Source organism: Canis lupus, chromosome 2 (genome assembly GCF_048164855.1).
Source record: "Canis lupus baileyi chromosome 2, mCanLup2.hap1, whole genome shotgun sequence".
In the NCBI taxonomy this organism is placed as follows: domain Eukaryota; kingdom Metazoa; phylum Chordata; class Mammalia; order Carnivora; family Canidae; genus Canis; species Canis lupus.
The window spans coordinates 7,342,940-7,360,608 of NC_132839.1; positions in this window are offsets into that span (position 1 = coordinate 7,342,940).

Here is a 17,669-nt window from a genome sequence, read left to right on the forward strand (position 1 = left end):
CTATTGTCTATTTATATAATGAATATCATATGTAAATAATTTACATGTAAGTCCCTTGTTAGACATTTAGTTTGCAAATATTTTGTCCTAGTCTATACTTTATGGTACAGAGAGCAAGAGATTTTCATTGTGATGAAGTCTAGTTCATTTGTTCTTTGTGCTTTTGGTGTCATGTCTAAGAATTATTCACCATGGCTTAGTTGCAGAGGGTTTTTTACCTATATTATCTTGTAAAATTTTTATAGTTTATATGTAAATGTTCCCATTTCAGATAATTTTTAATAGGCTATAAGATTTACATTGGGGTTTGTATATTTGCTTATGAATATCCAATTGCTTCAGCACCATTTTTTTAATACTATGTTTCCTCTAGTGAGTCATATTTACACTTTCAACAAAAATCCAGTTGGTCTTATCTGTGTGAGTTTAATTCTGGATCTTCAAATTCCTTGTTCTATATGTTCCTTCACCAAAACTGCACATTCTTGATTAGTGTACCTATATGTTATGCCTTGAAATCAAGCAGAGTAATCCTTATTTTATTCTTCAGAAGTGTTTTAGCTATTCTAGAGCTCCTGTCATTCCATATAAGTTTTACACTGATAAAACCAGCTTAGGAAGGTATGAGGGGGAGACCCAAGAAAAATATTACAATTTAATGGAAAATTAAGTCATATAAGTTTTAGAATAATCTTGTCTAATTATAAATAAAATCATTTTGAGATTGATAAGAATTACCTTCAATTTCTGTCATTGTGGAGTAAAATGTCACCTTTACTATGCTGAAACTTCTAAATTTATTTAGTACTTCTTTTATTTCTTTTGCCAGTGTTTTGTAGTTTTCAGCTTACTATTATACGCATTGTTATTTTTGTATGTATGTATTTCTTTTTTTGAATGATGGTAAATACTATTTTAAATTTTGATTTTTTTTGTGCTCATTGTTACCATATAGAAATGCAATCCATATGTGCATACCCTAGCAATGGTGAAAGTGGTTATCTTTGCCATGGTCCCAGTCTCATAGCATTTGATCTTTGATCATTTATTATGATAATAGCTATACTTATTTTGTAGATGGTATTTAGCAAATTGGGAACTTCTTTCTAAAGTTTTCTGACAATTTTTATCATATATTGGTTTTGAGTTTATCAAATGATATTTATCAATTAATAGGATCATGAGATTTCTATTTTCAGGGTTTTAATATGAAATACATAAACTTTCAATTATTAAACCAGCTTTAAGTCCCTGGAATGTGTCTCAGTTTGTCAAGGTGTAATTCTTTATAGACATTGCTGCAGCCTCTCTTCTATTAATTTGCTAAAGATATTTTTGTCCATATTTATGAGAGATTGGTCAACAGTTTGTTTTTTTTTTTTATTTTTGTACCATCTTTGGATTAAGCAACAGGGTAACACTGGCTTCATAAAATAAATGGAGAAATATATTCTCCTTTGTTTTCTGGAGAGAAAGTAAAATTGGTAATAGTTATTCCTTAATATTTGCTAGAATTCACCCTAAAAATTACCTTGGCTTAAAGAATTTATTAATTTTAATGAGTGTATTAGTACCATAGTCTTCATCTAAGTATCAGATGTCTTTAATGCTTCCTAAATGTATTTTTATTAAAGCATTCCTATACTTGTACCAAGTTAAAGTTCAGAATGAACAACAACAAAAATAAGAAAAAACTGTGAAACTTCTGGTTAGGATAATCTTTCTCATCCATAGGTGGGATAATCATAACTAATCAATGAATAATGAGACAACCTTATCCAACCTCTGTCTTCCATTATAAATATTGCCCCCATAGGAATCTACATAACTTTTTAAATAAATGTGGGGTTTTTTTGGAGCAGTTTCAGGTTTATAGAAAAATTGGGCAGGTTTATAGAAAAATTGGGCAGGTACAGAATGCCCTTATTACTCCCCACCACACATACACAGCTCGTCCTATTTTTAATGTTTTGAATTAGTGTAGAGAATTCACTACAATTAGTGAACCAATTTGATCTGTTATTGGTTAAGTTATTTCCACAGTTTACTTTGGGGTTCACTCTCTGTTGTACACTACTATGGAGTTTGACAAATGCAAAATGTTATGTATCTCTCATAGTACCACATAGCATGGTTTCACTATCCTAAGTATTCCATTTGCCTTATTCTCCCTGTCTGCCCCTGAATCTCTAGCAAAAGCTAAGGTTGTATCAATTGTCGTAGTGATTTAATCCTTAACAATCTCTGTGAAGTTGTAATTACAACCATTATCCCCATTTAACAGATGAAGACTCTTACTGAGGTTATGCTGCTAATAAATAGTATTCAAGACCTAAAAAAGCAGGAAAACTGACTAGAGACCCCAAACTCTTAATCATTGTCTCATACTGCGTCATAAACTATGTGAATTAGTGTCCTAATTCACAAAGGATTTTTAAAAATTCATTAAAATCATTGATTGTCTCTTGGTTTTACTAGCGATAACTCAGGAAAATGGAATAGGAGAGTGGAGTAGGTAAAATAAGGATTAAAAATGGGAGCACCTGGGTGGCTCAGTACATTAAGACTCTGACTCTTGGTTTCAGCTCAAGTCATGATCTCAGGGTAATGAGATTGAGCCCCCTGTCAGGCACCAAGCTCAGCTTGTAGTCTGCTTGAGATTCTCTCTTCCTCTTCCCCTCCCTCTCCTCATGCATGTACATTCTCTGTCTCATAAATAAATGCAATCTCTTTTAAAAAGGGAGAAATGGTTAAAAATCCTGTCATTTTAATATTTACATGTTTTATAGCTCAAGATCATAACCTCCCTAAAAGATGAAGACTCAATGACATGAATTACAGAATCTTTTCTTCCCCAACCTCATGTCTTATGACTACTCATATTCATTGCTGTACGTGTTAGAGGCTAAAATTTCCTATCATGTCTTTGTTTTTACCTCTCCTACTATCTTGGAATTTTCCTAAAGATTATTTGTATAAATAGCTTATGAGCCTTGCAGTTATTTTAGCTGCAATCTACTATTACTATATTTGAATTATATATTGTGAGGTGCAATTAATACAGTGTCCGGACCATTTTAAGCATTCCCCCAAATATAAGCTATCATTATTAATAATTCTTGGAGGAAAATAATGTCCTTACAAAGAATACAGTATTTATTTGAAAAAATTACTAGACACTTACCATCAATAGAAAGAAAATTGAGAGTTACTACTGCATGCTCTGTATCTACATAGCCCTACTTGTTCAAAATTTTCAAAGGTTTATAATACAGAAAGTGCTTTTAAATCTACTTTTGGAATAATGGAGGCAATAAATTATTCCTCTCTGATCTAACTTAGATTGTTCACACTAACTTTCAAACAAACTTATTCAGTGAAAAACATTTGCATTTTAATGATCAAAATATTGTCACTCTGGATCTTGTTTCATGCAAAGAGGCTCTGCACATAGTGCTGACAATGTAGTAAATGTACAGCTACATGCTTTACCATGGTTCCTAGTGCTTGATAACACCGTCTTAGTGTGAGTGTCTGTGTATCTTAATATTTTTTAACATAATTGAATTGTTTGAATTATTGGTGTCACATAGGTTAATATTTTGGCTATGTTAAACCATTTGAGATTTAATGTCACAGAAAACAATCTGGCATTTATTAAAGCACAGTTAGACTAAATGATTTTTTAATCAGAATCTTTTTTTTTTTTTTCTGAGATAGCTCAAATCAGCTTCCTCAGTACAAGTTCAATGAGGCTCTCTGTCATCTCAAATTTAAAGAGATGCCTATATTACCATGTAGTTTTTCTGCCTCTCTCCATGTAATACTGGGATTTTTTTTTTTTTTTTTTCTGCTATATCCATTTTCACTCCTGGGCTCTTTGGGATCTACTGGGGGAAAAAAATTGAGTCTATGGAGCTCTGATTTTTCCATCTCTTTTGTCTGCCTCATCTTTTTAAATATGATTCATGGTGCTATATGTATATATAGACATATATTCAAAATTACATATATATCACTTTATATAACAACTAAAGCCTATCTTCTCTTTATTTTCATCTTACTTTATCTCTTCAATTTGATTTCAGAGCAATTTTATAACTTGAGAAACACTAAGCTGTTCCAAACTTACTGGAAAATATTCACAACTCAAAGAAACATATGAATAATATAGTTAATAAAAAATGCCCAAATACCCCTGATATTAAATTCAGCTCTTGCTTTAAATTTTTTTTAAAGATAGGAGATAGAAACAAATAGCACACACAATCTTATACACAATACGGATAAACACAAGAATTCCAGAAGAGTTAAAGAACTTATTTTTTAATTAATTACTTTACTGACATGGAAAATAAAACCTTTACCTGTATGCTCCCATTTTAACTGTAATTTTTTGGATTTAATCCATACGCCATGGGCCTACTTCATTGATCCTACCTTGAATTTATTTCTTGGCTCTACAAATAAAATTGCAAAAATCTCCAGTCCATAATAAAACCCATGAATGTAACATGATAGTTGTATCAACAGCACAGAATATGAAGCATTATGAGCGCAGTAACAATCTATGTATATTTTATATTAAAGTATAATTGACATATATTTAATTTGGATTTATGACCTAATGATTCAATATTGTAAAAATAGTAAATATTGATCATCACAATAAATCTAACAAATCTTACCATACATAGTTACAATTTTTTTCTCTTATTATAGGAACTTTTGAGATCTACTTGCTGAGCAAATTTCAACTATGTGATACAGAATTAACCATAGTCACTATACTGTACCTTAAACCGAGACTCACTGATATATGTACATATGTATGTATTTTCATTGACATATAGTTGACCTACAACATTATACTAATTTTCAGGTGTACCATACCCCATGGCTTATTTATTTTATAATGGGGCTTGTACCTTTTCACCTCATTTAACCCATGGTGCCAACCACTAGCCCATGACACTGGCAGCCACCAAACTTTTCTATCTAGGAGTTTTTTTAGTTTTTAGGGTTTTTTTTTTTTTTTTCATTTTTAAGATAACACATATAAATGAGATCAAATGGCATTTGTCTTTCTCTAACTTATTTTACTTAGCATAATGTCTTCAACATCCATTGTTGTCACAAATGGCAAGATTTAATTACTTTCTATGGCTGAAATCTTTCCGTGTGTGTGCGCGTGCATTTTAGTGATTCATTTATCCATCAATAGACACTTCAGTTGTTTCCATGTCTTGACTATTTTACATAGTGCTTCAGTGAACATAGGGGTGCATACATATTTTCAAGTTACTGTTTTTGCTTTCTTCAGATAAATACTCAGAAGTGGAATTACTGGATCATTTGGTAGTTTTATTTTTAATTTTTTGAAGAACCTCCATACATTTTACCATAGAGGTTGCACTAATTTCCATTTCTACACACAATGCTCAAGGGTTCTCTATTTCCACATTCTCACTGGTACTGGTTAACTCTTTTTCATAGCCATTCTAACAGATGTGAATGATATTTCTTTGTGGTTTTAATTTGCATTTTCTGGACAGTTAGTGATTTTGAGCACCTTTTCATGTACCTATTGGCCATCTGTATATCTTCTTTGGAAAATTTATTCAGGTCTTCTGCCTGTTTTTAAATCCAATTGTTTCTTTGCTGTTGAGTTGAATGGATTATTTATATATTTGGGCATTAGTGCCTTACCAGATATGAGATTTGCAAATATTTTCTCATTCAGTAGGTGCCTTTCCATTTGTTGATGGTTTCCTTTGTCGTACAGAAGTTTTTTAGTTCTGTGTAGTCTAACCTGATTATTTTTGCTTTTGTTATCACATAAAAAAAAAAAAGGATTACCAAGACTGAAGTGAAGGAGCTTACCCTCTATTTTCTTCTGGGAGTTTCTTACGAGGCTGATTTAGTGATGAAGAACTCCCTTAGCTTTTGCTTATCTGGAAGCTCTTTCTTTCTTTGATTTTTGAATGATAGCTTTGCCCAGTAGACTATTCTTGCTTGCTGTTATTTTTTTGACTTCAACACCTTGAATATATTGTGCTACATCTTTCTGGCCTGCAAAGTTTCTGTGGAAAAGTCTATTTGTAGTCTTGTGGGAGTTCCCTTATACATCCTTCTCTCCTGCTGCTTTCAAGATTTTCTCCTTGTCTTTAACTTGTGACTTTTGAATTATAGTGTGTCCTGGTGTGGTTCTGTGTTCATCTTGTTTGGAACTTTTTGGGATTCCTGGATTTGGATGTCTTGTTTCGTTTTGTTTTGTTGTTTTTCCCATAGGCAAGAGAAGTTTTCACATTACTGCTTCAAATAAGTTTTTTGCCCTCCACCCCCCCACCCCACCCCCGGTTTTCTCCCTCTGGGACTCATAATGTGAATGTTACTCTGTTTAATGTTGTTCATTAAGTCTCTTAAGCTTTCTTCACTTTTTTTCATACTTTGTACTTTGATAGAGTTTCTCTATACTGTTTTCAAGGTCACTGATCTCTTCTGCTTCATCTAGTATGTTGCACCCCTGTAGAATATTTTTCCGTTTGGTTATAGTATTCTACAGTTCTATGATTTTCGTTTGATACTTTCTTATGTCTCCTTGTTAAAGTTCTCACTATGTTCATCCATTCTTTTCCCAATTTGATGAGTATCTATATGGTCATTATTTTAAATTCTGTCTGGTAAATTACTTATCCAGTCCATATCACACATGAGTTAGGTACTCCTATCAATCACCTTGGTGGGAGAAATGTAAGTCAAGAAAAGTAATTTAAATTGCAAAAGGACAATCTAAAAGGTCATCTGATTCCAAGCTTACCCTGTAACTACTCTACCTAAGCTCACAGGCTGGTTGCCTAAATCATAGCATTAATTCATGCAATCAAAGTGCAAATTTTCAAACTGAATATCCATGTCCTAATTGGAGTGAACATGTGCTCCTTAGTCTTCGCAGTGAGGCCTGTACCTAATGTTCTTACATAGAATCCAATTAATTCCATTGTCGTGGGCCCAGTCCCAATATGCAGTTGAGTTAGTGACCAAAAAATAAGCATTTTGTTGTCTCTCTGTTGATATCTACAAATACTAACTAGAATTAATAAAATATTTAGATCAAATGTTTTACAGACTCGTATTACTCTTGTCTCCTCCCACTAAGGAGAGAAAAGTTCTATGCTTCTTCACAAATATACAACCTTACTGCTGTCTGGATTAAACATGCTGATTAGCGGAGTTGGTTGATAGTGAAGGCCTGGGGACATGAAAGGGGACATCACTAGAATATTTCCATTAGAAATGGGAAGAAATCAAATAAATATACAGGAAATTGTAATCAGGAATTTGGGGAGGTATGAGGTTTTGTGATTTGAGAATCTAACTGACAGTAATTTGGAGAAAAGTTCTTTCCATGAGCATACGGTATTCTCTGTGACAACTGTTTCAATGAAAGACTAGGCAAGCATCATTTTCAGTACAAAAGGAATTAGAAAAGCTACAAAATAAAGAAGAATCTACCCATTTATCTTAACAGAAGCCAGCCCTTGGTCTGGGGCTCATCTGCCAGGAGAATTTCTCACACAGCTCAATCGGCCATAATGGGGGTTTCTGTTCAAGTAATTTGTTCCTCCTGGAAGAAGCCATGTTCATTAAATATCATAGGTGTGAATTATTTGCTTATACTGTGCTTATAATATAAAATCATACTAAAAATAGAGGCAGTTAACTAAAATATGCATTTAGTAATGCTAACATAGGTATCAGAAGGTTAATCCTAAGGTATTGCATAATATGGGCAGAAGGCCAAACTGAGTCAGTTGGCAATAAAAGTGTTCTTTTTCAGTTATTTTCCATTAAAAATGTCCCTCTTGGGGATCCCTGGGTGGCTTGATGGTTTAGCGCCACCTTTGGCCCAGGGCGTGATCCTGGAGACCCAGGATAGAGTCCCACGTCAGGCTCCCTGCATGGAGCCTGCTTCTCCCTCTTCCTGTGTCTCTGCCTCTCTCTCTCTCTCTCTCTCTCTTTCTGTCTCTCATGAATAAATAAATAAAAATCTTCAAAAAAAAAAAAAAAGGGCCCTCTTTCAGTCTTGTTAGAATACTCCAGATTCTAGTTAGCCTTAGTGATATGTTTGTTTCACACATTTTTGAATGTTAGATATGCCATGTAGGAAATGATATTGACTTGTTTTTTTCTCAAGAAGTTATTAAAGGATTAAATATAACAGATTTATTTTGTTAAAAACTATGCATTAAATATATTTGGTGGACATAACTACAAAAAACTTAAGAATGTCCTTAAATATTGAGCTATGCTGTTGTTGAAAAATAGAGTGTGAAACTACTTTTCAATTTTAGATTTTTAAAAAAAACTTAACAGTACCACGTGTAATTGGGTTTGACCTAGATGTCCCAAGTGAATTAGGTGATATACTACTTCAAATTCCCCCATTTTTTTTTTTTTTAATCTAGAAAGTAGGGATCCCTGGGTGGCGCAGCGGTTTGGCGCCTGCCTTTGGCCCAGGGCGTGATCCTGGAGACCCGGGATCGAATCCCACATCGGGCTCCCGGTGCATGGAGCCTGCTTCTCCCTCTGCCTGTGTCTCTGCCTCTCTCTCTCTCTCTGTAACTATCATAAATAAATAAAATTAAAAAAAAAAATCTAGAAAGTAAAGGATACCTGGGTGGCTCAGCAGTTTGGCACATGCCTTTGGCCCAGGGCCTTATCCTCGAGTCCCGGGATCAAGTCCTGCATCGCTCCCCCTGTGTGGAGCCTGCTTCTTCCTCTGGCTGTGTCTCTGCTTCTCTCTTTGTGTGTGTGTGTGTCTCATGAATAAATAAATAAAATCTTTATAAATAAATAAATAATCAATCTAGATAGTGAAAATGTTATTGCTCCACAACAAATGCTTTCAGTCATGCAATAAATATATTTTAAATATTCTCCTATATGATAGGCATGTACATAGGTTTTACAAGTATAAGGTAACAGGGCAGCTACTTCTACACATGGCAAAAAAAAAAAAAAAAAAAAAAAAAGGCAAGAACAAAACACTATGACCAAAACCTAAATGTCACAGCTATCTTTACAGAGTAAAATACATTGCTTGTTTATATCCAAGTTAGTCTTCTATGGAGCTTCCCATACTATATTATATTGAAAATGCCAAGATAAATGATTAGATGTTCAAGATCTATGCTTCTGAACAACATTCATAGATGTGTGTATCTATTATGTTATACACAAGGCTGCTATTACATAGCACTTTTTCATGTTATCAGCACTATGTTCTAATTTGTAACTTTTGTGTTTTTGGAAAGCTTTTTTTCTGGGGCGGGGGGTTGGGGAACGGGGGTGCAATATATGCAGCCAGTAAAATCACTTCAGTTTTATTCCCTAAGTTAGAAATGCCAATCTTAAAAATGGCTCATTACTGCTAGGGGAACAAAACCAAAACAGTTCAGTCAGAGCAATCAAAAAGCAAACCATTCCTTGCATTTCATTCACACAAGGCATCTAATTATTTTTATGGATAATGGAGCTATAATTTGTAATTTGTGGATACAGAACCACTTTAATGTGCTGGAGGGGTTTGTAATGGATTTAGAAACTTTTAGAAAAAAATACAGGCAGCAATGTTGACTAACTTTTCTATTAAGTTGTAATGATAATGACTTAGCTGTATTTAAATTTTTTTATTTATTTTAAACATCAAAGACTATATTACTTTCCTTTTTTAATAAAGAAAAAGGGGGCACCTGGATGGCTCATTCAGTTGAGCATCCGACTCTTGACTTCAGCTCAAGTTGTGATCTCAGGGTCATCCTAGTGTTAACCTCCCTACTGGGCTCCATGCTTTATGGGGAGTCTGCTTGAGGAATCTCTCTCTCCCCCTCTCCCACTACCCCTCCCTGTGCTCACACTTTCTCTCAAATAAATCAAAAGAAAGAGCGAGCATCTTCAGTAGGACATAACTGGGTTTTTTTGTTTTTCTTTTTTTTTTAGTAGGACATAACAGTTAATATTAAAATATTTTGAAAGACTATCTCTGAGCATGTATACTTGTATATTTGGATTTTTTAAAAATTACTGTCAAAGATTTAGTTTGTAGGAAGTATTTCTCAAGTGAGAGCAATAAGATTTTTTCTACTCACATTTGCTTTGGATTGTTTACCTTAGATTCAGTCTAAGAACAAAAATTTCTCACTAATAATTTTTAGATTATTAGAGAACTAAAAGGTGGCAAATGAATCTTCTACTATACATAAAAATATGGATAAGATTCACAGATACAATGATGTTCATTATACCCTGGATACATGTTCTCTGATTCCATCAGTATATAAAGTACTAAAGCAGGCAAAATTAGTTTGTGTTTTTAGAAGCCAGTCTTAAAATTTGGTTGTGACTGGAAAAGAATTTGAGGTTTCCACTTTCACGGTAATGTCTGTTTCTTAGTCTGGTGTTGGTTCTAAGCGTGTATTGTTTATGCAATATACCAAACTATACACCTAAGATGTGTGCAGTTTTCTGCATGTATATTACAACATAAAATTTAAATACATATATTTACATATAAGTATATTTATAATATGTATAAAGCATAGGAGATACACTTCTCATTTTAAAGGGGTACTTAATTTTGATTAAATCATTATTCAGATAATTTTTTAAATTTTCAAATGTATTTGATTATTAAACTATTCATTAAACTATTAATCTATTCATCTAGACTTTTAATGAAACAAGATAGGATTTATGGTTTTAGGTCTCTCTGAATTTCTATCACCATACTTTGTTATTTATATATACAAACCCATTAAAATATTCTTTTTCTGAACCATGTAGCAAAAGTCTCAGTCAAGAATGTTGACAAAAATATCCACAATGACCATCTGCTTGTCAATATCTTCTGAATATTCATCATATTTTTTGAAGAAAATATGAAGTATATATATTATGATGTTCTTTCTGTTGACTTAAATTTATAAGCAAATAGCATACTTCAAAAAATCTGAATACATTAAAACACTAGGTTTTTCTGATATCTTTTGTTTTAGAATTCAGACTTACCATTTTTATTGTTCAGCAAATTTATTTTCTAAAATCACATTTCAATAAGCTAGAGCTTTGAATGACATGCCCAATTCAAATCATTTTTTCAAACTTGATTAGAGTTTTACTAGTTTATTGGTATTCTGTTCTCACAATGATGGTCTGCTGTTTTCTTTGCTAAAATAAGACAATAAGATGCAGAAAGTGTCATGCTATCAAATGTGAAGTAGATGTATACCCCCTGAGGAGAAACTTTCCACAACAGGTCAAACAGATGTCTGAAAAACATTTAAATTTATGAACTTTTCATATATTTACATGACAATGAGTCACAATATAAATTCATGTATCCTTGTTATGTAAATTTAGAAGAAGCAGCAAAATATAACTGAAATTATGTCTCAAAAATGACATTTAAAACCTAAGATGTTTTTTCTTTGTTCTTGCTGTTATTCTTACCCTGCACATAAAATAATAACTGTTAAAAAGATAAAAGACACTAACACTGGATTCAAATGGGAAACTAAATGCACACAGAAACAGTGTTGTGCTCTGTGTAGCATCATACCTTATAAATTTCTTCAGTAATCCATAAATTCCAAGGATGTGAATAGTAGAAAATGGGTTGAAAACTCTTCAAAACCAAATTTTACATAATCTCAGGATTTAAAAAAATCATTTTGATTCATTTTTTTAAATGTTAAAGGAATCAAATTATATCATCTGTTAGGTCCCTTGAAAAGATTCTTATCTCCAGTTTTGGCTGCATATCAGAAAAACTTCTAGAGACATAAAAAAAAATATATATATATATACAGATACTTAGGTCTCCAGAAAAGTTGAAATTCTACTGATGAGATATGGGCATATTTCTAATTATTACTTTTATGTATATTATTTATATATATATATCAGAAAAATCAATATTCATCTGCCCTAAAGAAGTTATTTAGGCAACTTGGTCACTCAAAATTGTCAGTTTATTTTTATAAAAATCAACCTTTATGGGTACTTTAGATTTATTTCCCTGCTACCAGGAAGTTGCTTGTCATCAAATATGTCCAATAGGATTCTAGCAATTATCCAAACATTTATTGGCAAATAGTCCAAAGAACAGTTTATACTCTATATACTCAAGAACATACCATCTATTTACCAGTTAAGAATTCTGCAAGAGGTTCACTGAAATAGAAAGCAACTGTATATTAACAGCATAATTTAAAAAGCCTTATAGTTAAAAGTGTTATAAAATCTTTCATTTTGCATTCTATGGAAGGACATAAGAATGAAAAGAGGACTGGGCATAGAATGGAACTCAAGATGTTAATATGCTGACCTACCAAACTCTAGAAAAGACATCACAAGAATGTAATTATACCTATAAAATACACATTATGATGAATACCAGTTATTTAAATGAAAAAATCAGCCTTTATGCTAAAATTCTGGGCAGCATTGCTCTTGTGGCATTTAGGTCTGCTATTTGGCTTCAGTATTGGGATCTCTTTAATGTTAATAACACCCCTGTTGTGTATATTAATGAGTTGTATACATCAATCACTTATTGTAGGGCATAAATTAAAACCAATGTACACAGACTTCCACCACTGGCCATTGATAAGTCAACAAAAAAAAAAATGAATCCTCTCAATATAGACTACTATAAAACAAGGGAGAAAAGGAAATAGTGGTTTTCAAGCAATACTCAAAGGGCAATGAAGAAACTGGATCACTGTGAAAAGTGAAACAAACAAGATGAGCCTGACAATGACCCTCTAATTATGCATAGAGGTAAGCTTGTGACTTATTAGAGGAAGTGAAAGTAATAATAAGCCTGAAAATCTTGAATAATTAATGAAATAAAAGATTAAGCATGTTGGGGCCAATTCAACTGCTTGCTGGAGCAAAATCTAGCAATCTTTAATAGAGGAGAGCAAATTAGAGACAATAAATATAATATTCATAATGTCTAGCATGCAATAAAATTACCAGACATTCCAAGAAGCAGAAATATGTGACCTGTAAAGAGGCAAAAAGTCAATCAGTACAAACTAATCCAGAAGTGAAAGATGTTCTAGAATTATCAGACCAGAACCTTAAAATAGGAATTCTAAAACATCCAGTTATTTGAAGGAAAGCCTAAATATATTAACAACAGAAAATCAAGAAACAAAAGAGAACCACATGAAATTTCAAGATACTAAAAATTAGATACAAGAAATTTAAATTTCACTGGATAGGATTAGCAGGAGTTTATGCAATATATTAGCAAATATTATAAAAATGAATCTATAACAATATAATTTTTCCATATTAAAGCATTGAGAGTAAAGCAAATCACTGCCTTTAGAACAATTTCAAGCTGTCTGATATTATGTATAACTGGATTCTCAAAAGGAAGGAGGTCCAGAAAAATATTTGAATAAAGAAGTCACAAAGGTTGTATAAGATTTTTTTAGTATAGTTAATATGCAATGTTACTTTAATTTCAGATGTACAACTTAGTGATTTGACAAGTGTATACATTATGCTCTGTTGTTCACCGTGAGTAGCTACCCTCTGTCCCATGATACACTACAGTATCATTGACTCTATTGCTTATGCTCAGCTTTTTCTTGCCCTGACTTACCCATTCCATAGTTGGAGGCCTATATCTCCCTTTCCTCTCTCCCCTTTACTCATTTTACCCAACCCTCCAATGCCCTCTGCTCTGGCAACATCATTTTGTTCTCTGTATTTAAAGTTCTTTTTTTTTTTTTTTAATCTTTATTTATGATAGTCACACAGAGAGAGAGAGAGGCAGAGACACAGGCAGAGGGAGAAGCAGGCTCCATGCACCGGGAGCCCGACGTGGGATTTGATCCTGGGTCTCCAGGATCGCGCCCTGGGCCAAAGGCAGGCGCCAAACCACTGTGCCACCCAGGGATCCCTGTATTTAAAGTTCTAATTCTGCTTCATGTTCATTTTTTTAAAGATTTCATTTATGAGTAGAAACAAATCATCTTTGCTTTTCTTGGTCTTTTTTCACTGGGCATAACACCCTCTAGGTCCACCCATATTGTCTCAAATGGCACAAAAGCATCCTTTTTAATGGGTATGTAATATTCTACTGCGTGTGTGTCTATTTTCTTTATCCATTTGGGTTTTTTAATCCATTTGTTTATTGATGGATACTTAGGTTGTTTTCATGTCTTTGCTATTGTAAATAGTCCTGCAATAAATACAGGGGTGCAGGTGTCTTTTCAAGTTACTGTTTTTGTTTTCCCTGGGTAAATACCCAATAGTGGAATTAGTGGATCATATGGTTTTTCTAAATTTAACTTTTGAGGAACATCCATACTGTTTTCCACAGTGGCCATACCAGTTTACATTTCTGCCAACACTGCACAGGCTTCCCTTTACTCCTCATCCTCTCCAAAGCTTATTTGTTTTTTTCTATTTTAGCCATTCTAATAGGAGCGAGGTGATGGCTCACTATGGTTTTGATTTGTATTTCCCTCTTGAGTGATGTTGACTATCTTTTCATGTATCTCTTGGACATCTGTATGATTCTTTAAAAAAAGAAAGGGTTCTTTTGAATCCTCTGCCCATTTTTAAAATGCATTGTTTGTTTCTGGGTTGTTGAGTTGCAGAAGTTGTTTACTTTGGATATTAACCCCTTATATATAATTTGCAAATACCTTCTCCCATTCAGTAGATTGTCTTTTTGTTTTGTTGACAGTTTCCTTCATTGTGCAAAAACCTTTTTTATTTTCGTGTAATCTCCATAGTTTATTTTTGCTTTCGTTTCCCTTGCCTGAGGACACACACAAGAAAAGTCTTGTGATGGCTGACATCAGAGAACTTACTGTTTGTGTTCTCTTCTAGAATTTTTATGGTTTTCAGTCTCAAATTTTTGTAATCCATTTTGAGGTTTGTATGTGTGTGTGTAGTACTAGAAAGTAGTCTAGTTTGATTATTTTACACATAGCTGTACAGTTTTACCAACATCATTTATTGAAAAGACCATCTTTATTATATATCTTGCCCCATTTGTCATAGATTAATTGATCATATAAATAGGAGTTTCTTTCTGGGTCTCTTTTCCATTGATCTAGGTGTTTATTTTTGTGCCAGTACCATACTGTTTTAATTACTACAGTTTTGCACTATATCTTGGAATCTGGAATTGTGACTACCTCCAAGTTTATTTCTCAGGATTACTTTGGTTATTCAGGGTCAGTTGTGGTTCAATACAAATTATGGTATTATTTGCTCTAGTTTTTGTGAAAAACACAGTTTGTATTTTGTTAGAGATTGAATTAAATCTGGAGGTTGCTTTGGGTAACATGGAAATTTTTAAGAATACTCTTCCAGTCAATGAGGATGAAATATCTTTCCATTGGTTTATGTCACCTCTAGTTTCTTTCATCAATGTTTATGGTTTTCAATATATAGGTCTTTCAGTTCCTTGGCCAAGTTTATTCCTAGGTATTTTATTCCTTTTGGTGCAATTGTAAATGGTATTATTTTTAAAATTTCTCTTTCTATGATGTTGTCATTAGTATATAGAAATGCTACTGATTTCTGGGTATTGATTTTGTATCCTGCCACTTTACTAAATTTTTTTATTACTATTTTTTGGTGGCATATTTAGGATTTTCTCTGTATAGCATCCTATCATCTGCACATAGTGACAGTTTAATTTCTTCCTTACCAATATGGATGCCACTTATTTCTTTTTCTTGTCTGATTGCTGTGTCTAGGACTTCAAGTAAAACGTTGAATAAAAATGGTGAGAGTGGGCATCTTTGTCTTGTTCTTGACCTAAGAGGAAAAGTACTATTTTTCCCCTTATGAGGGTGATGTTACTTGTGAGGTTTTTGTATGTGGCCTTTATTATGTTGAGGTATAATCCTTCTAACCCCATTTTGTTAAGAGTTTTTATCATGGATGAATATTAAATCTTGTGAAATGCTTTTTCTGCATCTACTGGGATGATCATACAATTTTTATCTTTCATTTTGTTGATGTCATGTATGATGATTGATTTGTGAATATTGACCTGTCTGTGCATCCCAGGCATAAGTCCCATTAGGTGGGAAAGATTTTCTTAATGTATTGTTGTATGCAGTTGGCTACTATTTTGTTGAGGATTTTTACATCTACATTCATAAGGGATATTGGTCTGTAGGTTTTTCCTTTTTTGGGGACGTCTTTATCTGATTTTGGTATCAGGGTAATATTGGCCTCATAGATTATATCTGGGAGCTTTTGCTCCTCTTGTATTTTTTGGAATAGTTTGAGAGAATAGGCATTAACTCTTTAAGTTTCTGGTAGAACTTGTGAATCCATCTGGTCGTGAATTGTTTGTTTGTTTTACCAATTTACTTTTGTTACTTATACTTGGTATGTTCAAATTTTCTATTTTTTCCTGGCTAAGCTTTAGAGATTGTATACTTCTCGGAATTGATCCATTTCTTCCAGATTGAATAGTTTGTTGGAATACAATTTTCCATAGAATTCTCAAAATCCTCTGTATTTCTGTTGTGTCAGTTAATTATCTCGCTCATTTTGATTGTATTTCTTTCAATTTTTTTAATCTTTTTTTCTTATTGAGTCTGGCTAAGGGTTTATCAATTTTGTTTATTGTTACAAAGAATCTTCTTTTTATTTCATTTATTTTTCCTTTTTTTTGTTTTTTTGTTTTGTTTTGTTTTTACACCATTTATTTCTACTCTGATTTTTATTATGTTCTTTCTTCTACCTTGGGCTTTGTTTCTTCTTTTTTCTAGTTCCTTTAAGGGTAAGGTTAGATTGCTTGCTTACTGGCTTTTCTTGTTTCCTGAAGTAGGCCTCTAAGGGTTTTTACTGCCCTCTTAGTACTGTTTTCACTGTGTTCCAGTAATTTTAGACTGTTGTGATTTAATTTTCATTTGTCTCTGTATTTTTTTATTTCTTCTTTGATTGCTCCATTGCCCCATGTTTTAGCCCTGTTCTTCAGTCTCTACATGTTTGTGTTTTTTCCATGTGATTTCGAGTTTCATACCATTGTGGTCAGAACAGATGCATGGTATGATTTCAGTTAAAGTTATTGAGGTTTGTTTTATAGCTTCATATGTGGTATGTTATGGAGATTGTTCCATCTACACTTGAATATGTGTTCTCTTGTTTTTGGACATATATATCTGTTAAGTCCATCTAGCCCAATGTGTCATTCAAAATCTTGGGTTACTTACTGACTTTCTATCTGAATGATCTATCTCTTGATGTAAGTGGAGTGTTAAAGCTCCCTAATACTATTGTATTACCATCAGTTTCTCTCTTTATGTCTACGGATATTTGTTTTATGTATTTAGGTGCTCTAGTGTTAGGTAGACCTTTACAATCTTTACATCCACTTGTCAGATTTATCCTTTATCTTTATGTAATGACTTCCTTTATCTCTTGTTATAATCTTTATTTTAAAGTCTGTTTTGTCTGATAAAAGTATTGCTGCCCTAGCCTTTTTTTTTTTTTTTTTCCATCCTCCTTCCATTTGCATGGTGTATGTTTTTCCATTCCTCCATTTATATATAGTCTGCGTGCTTTTTTAGGTCTGAGGTGAGTCTCTTGTGGGCAGCATATAGATGGGTCTT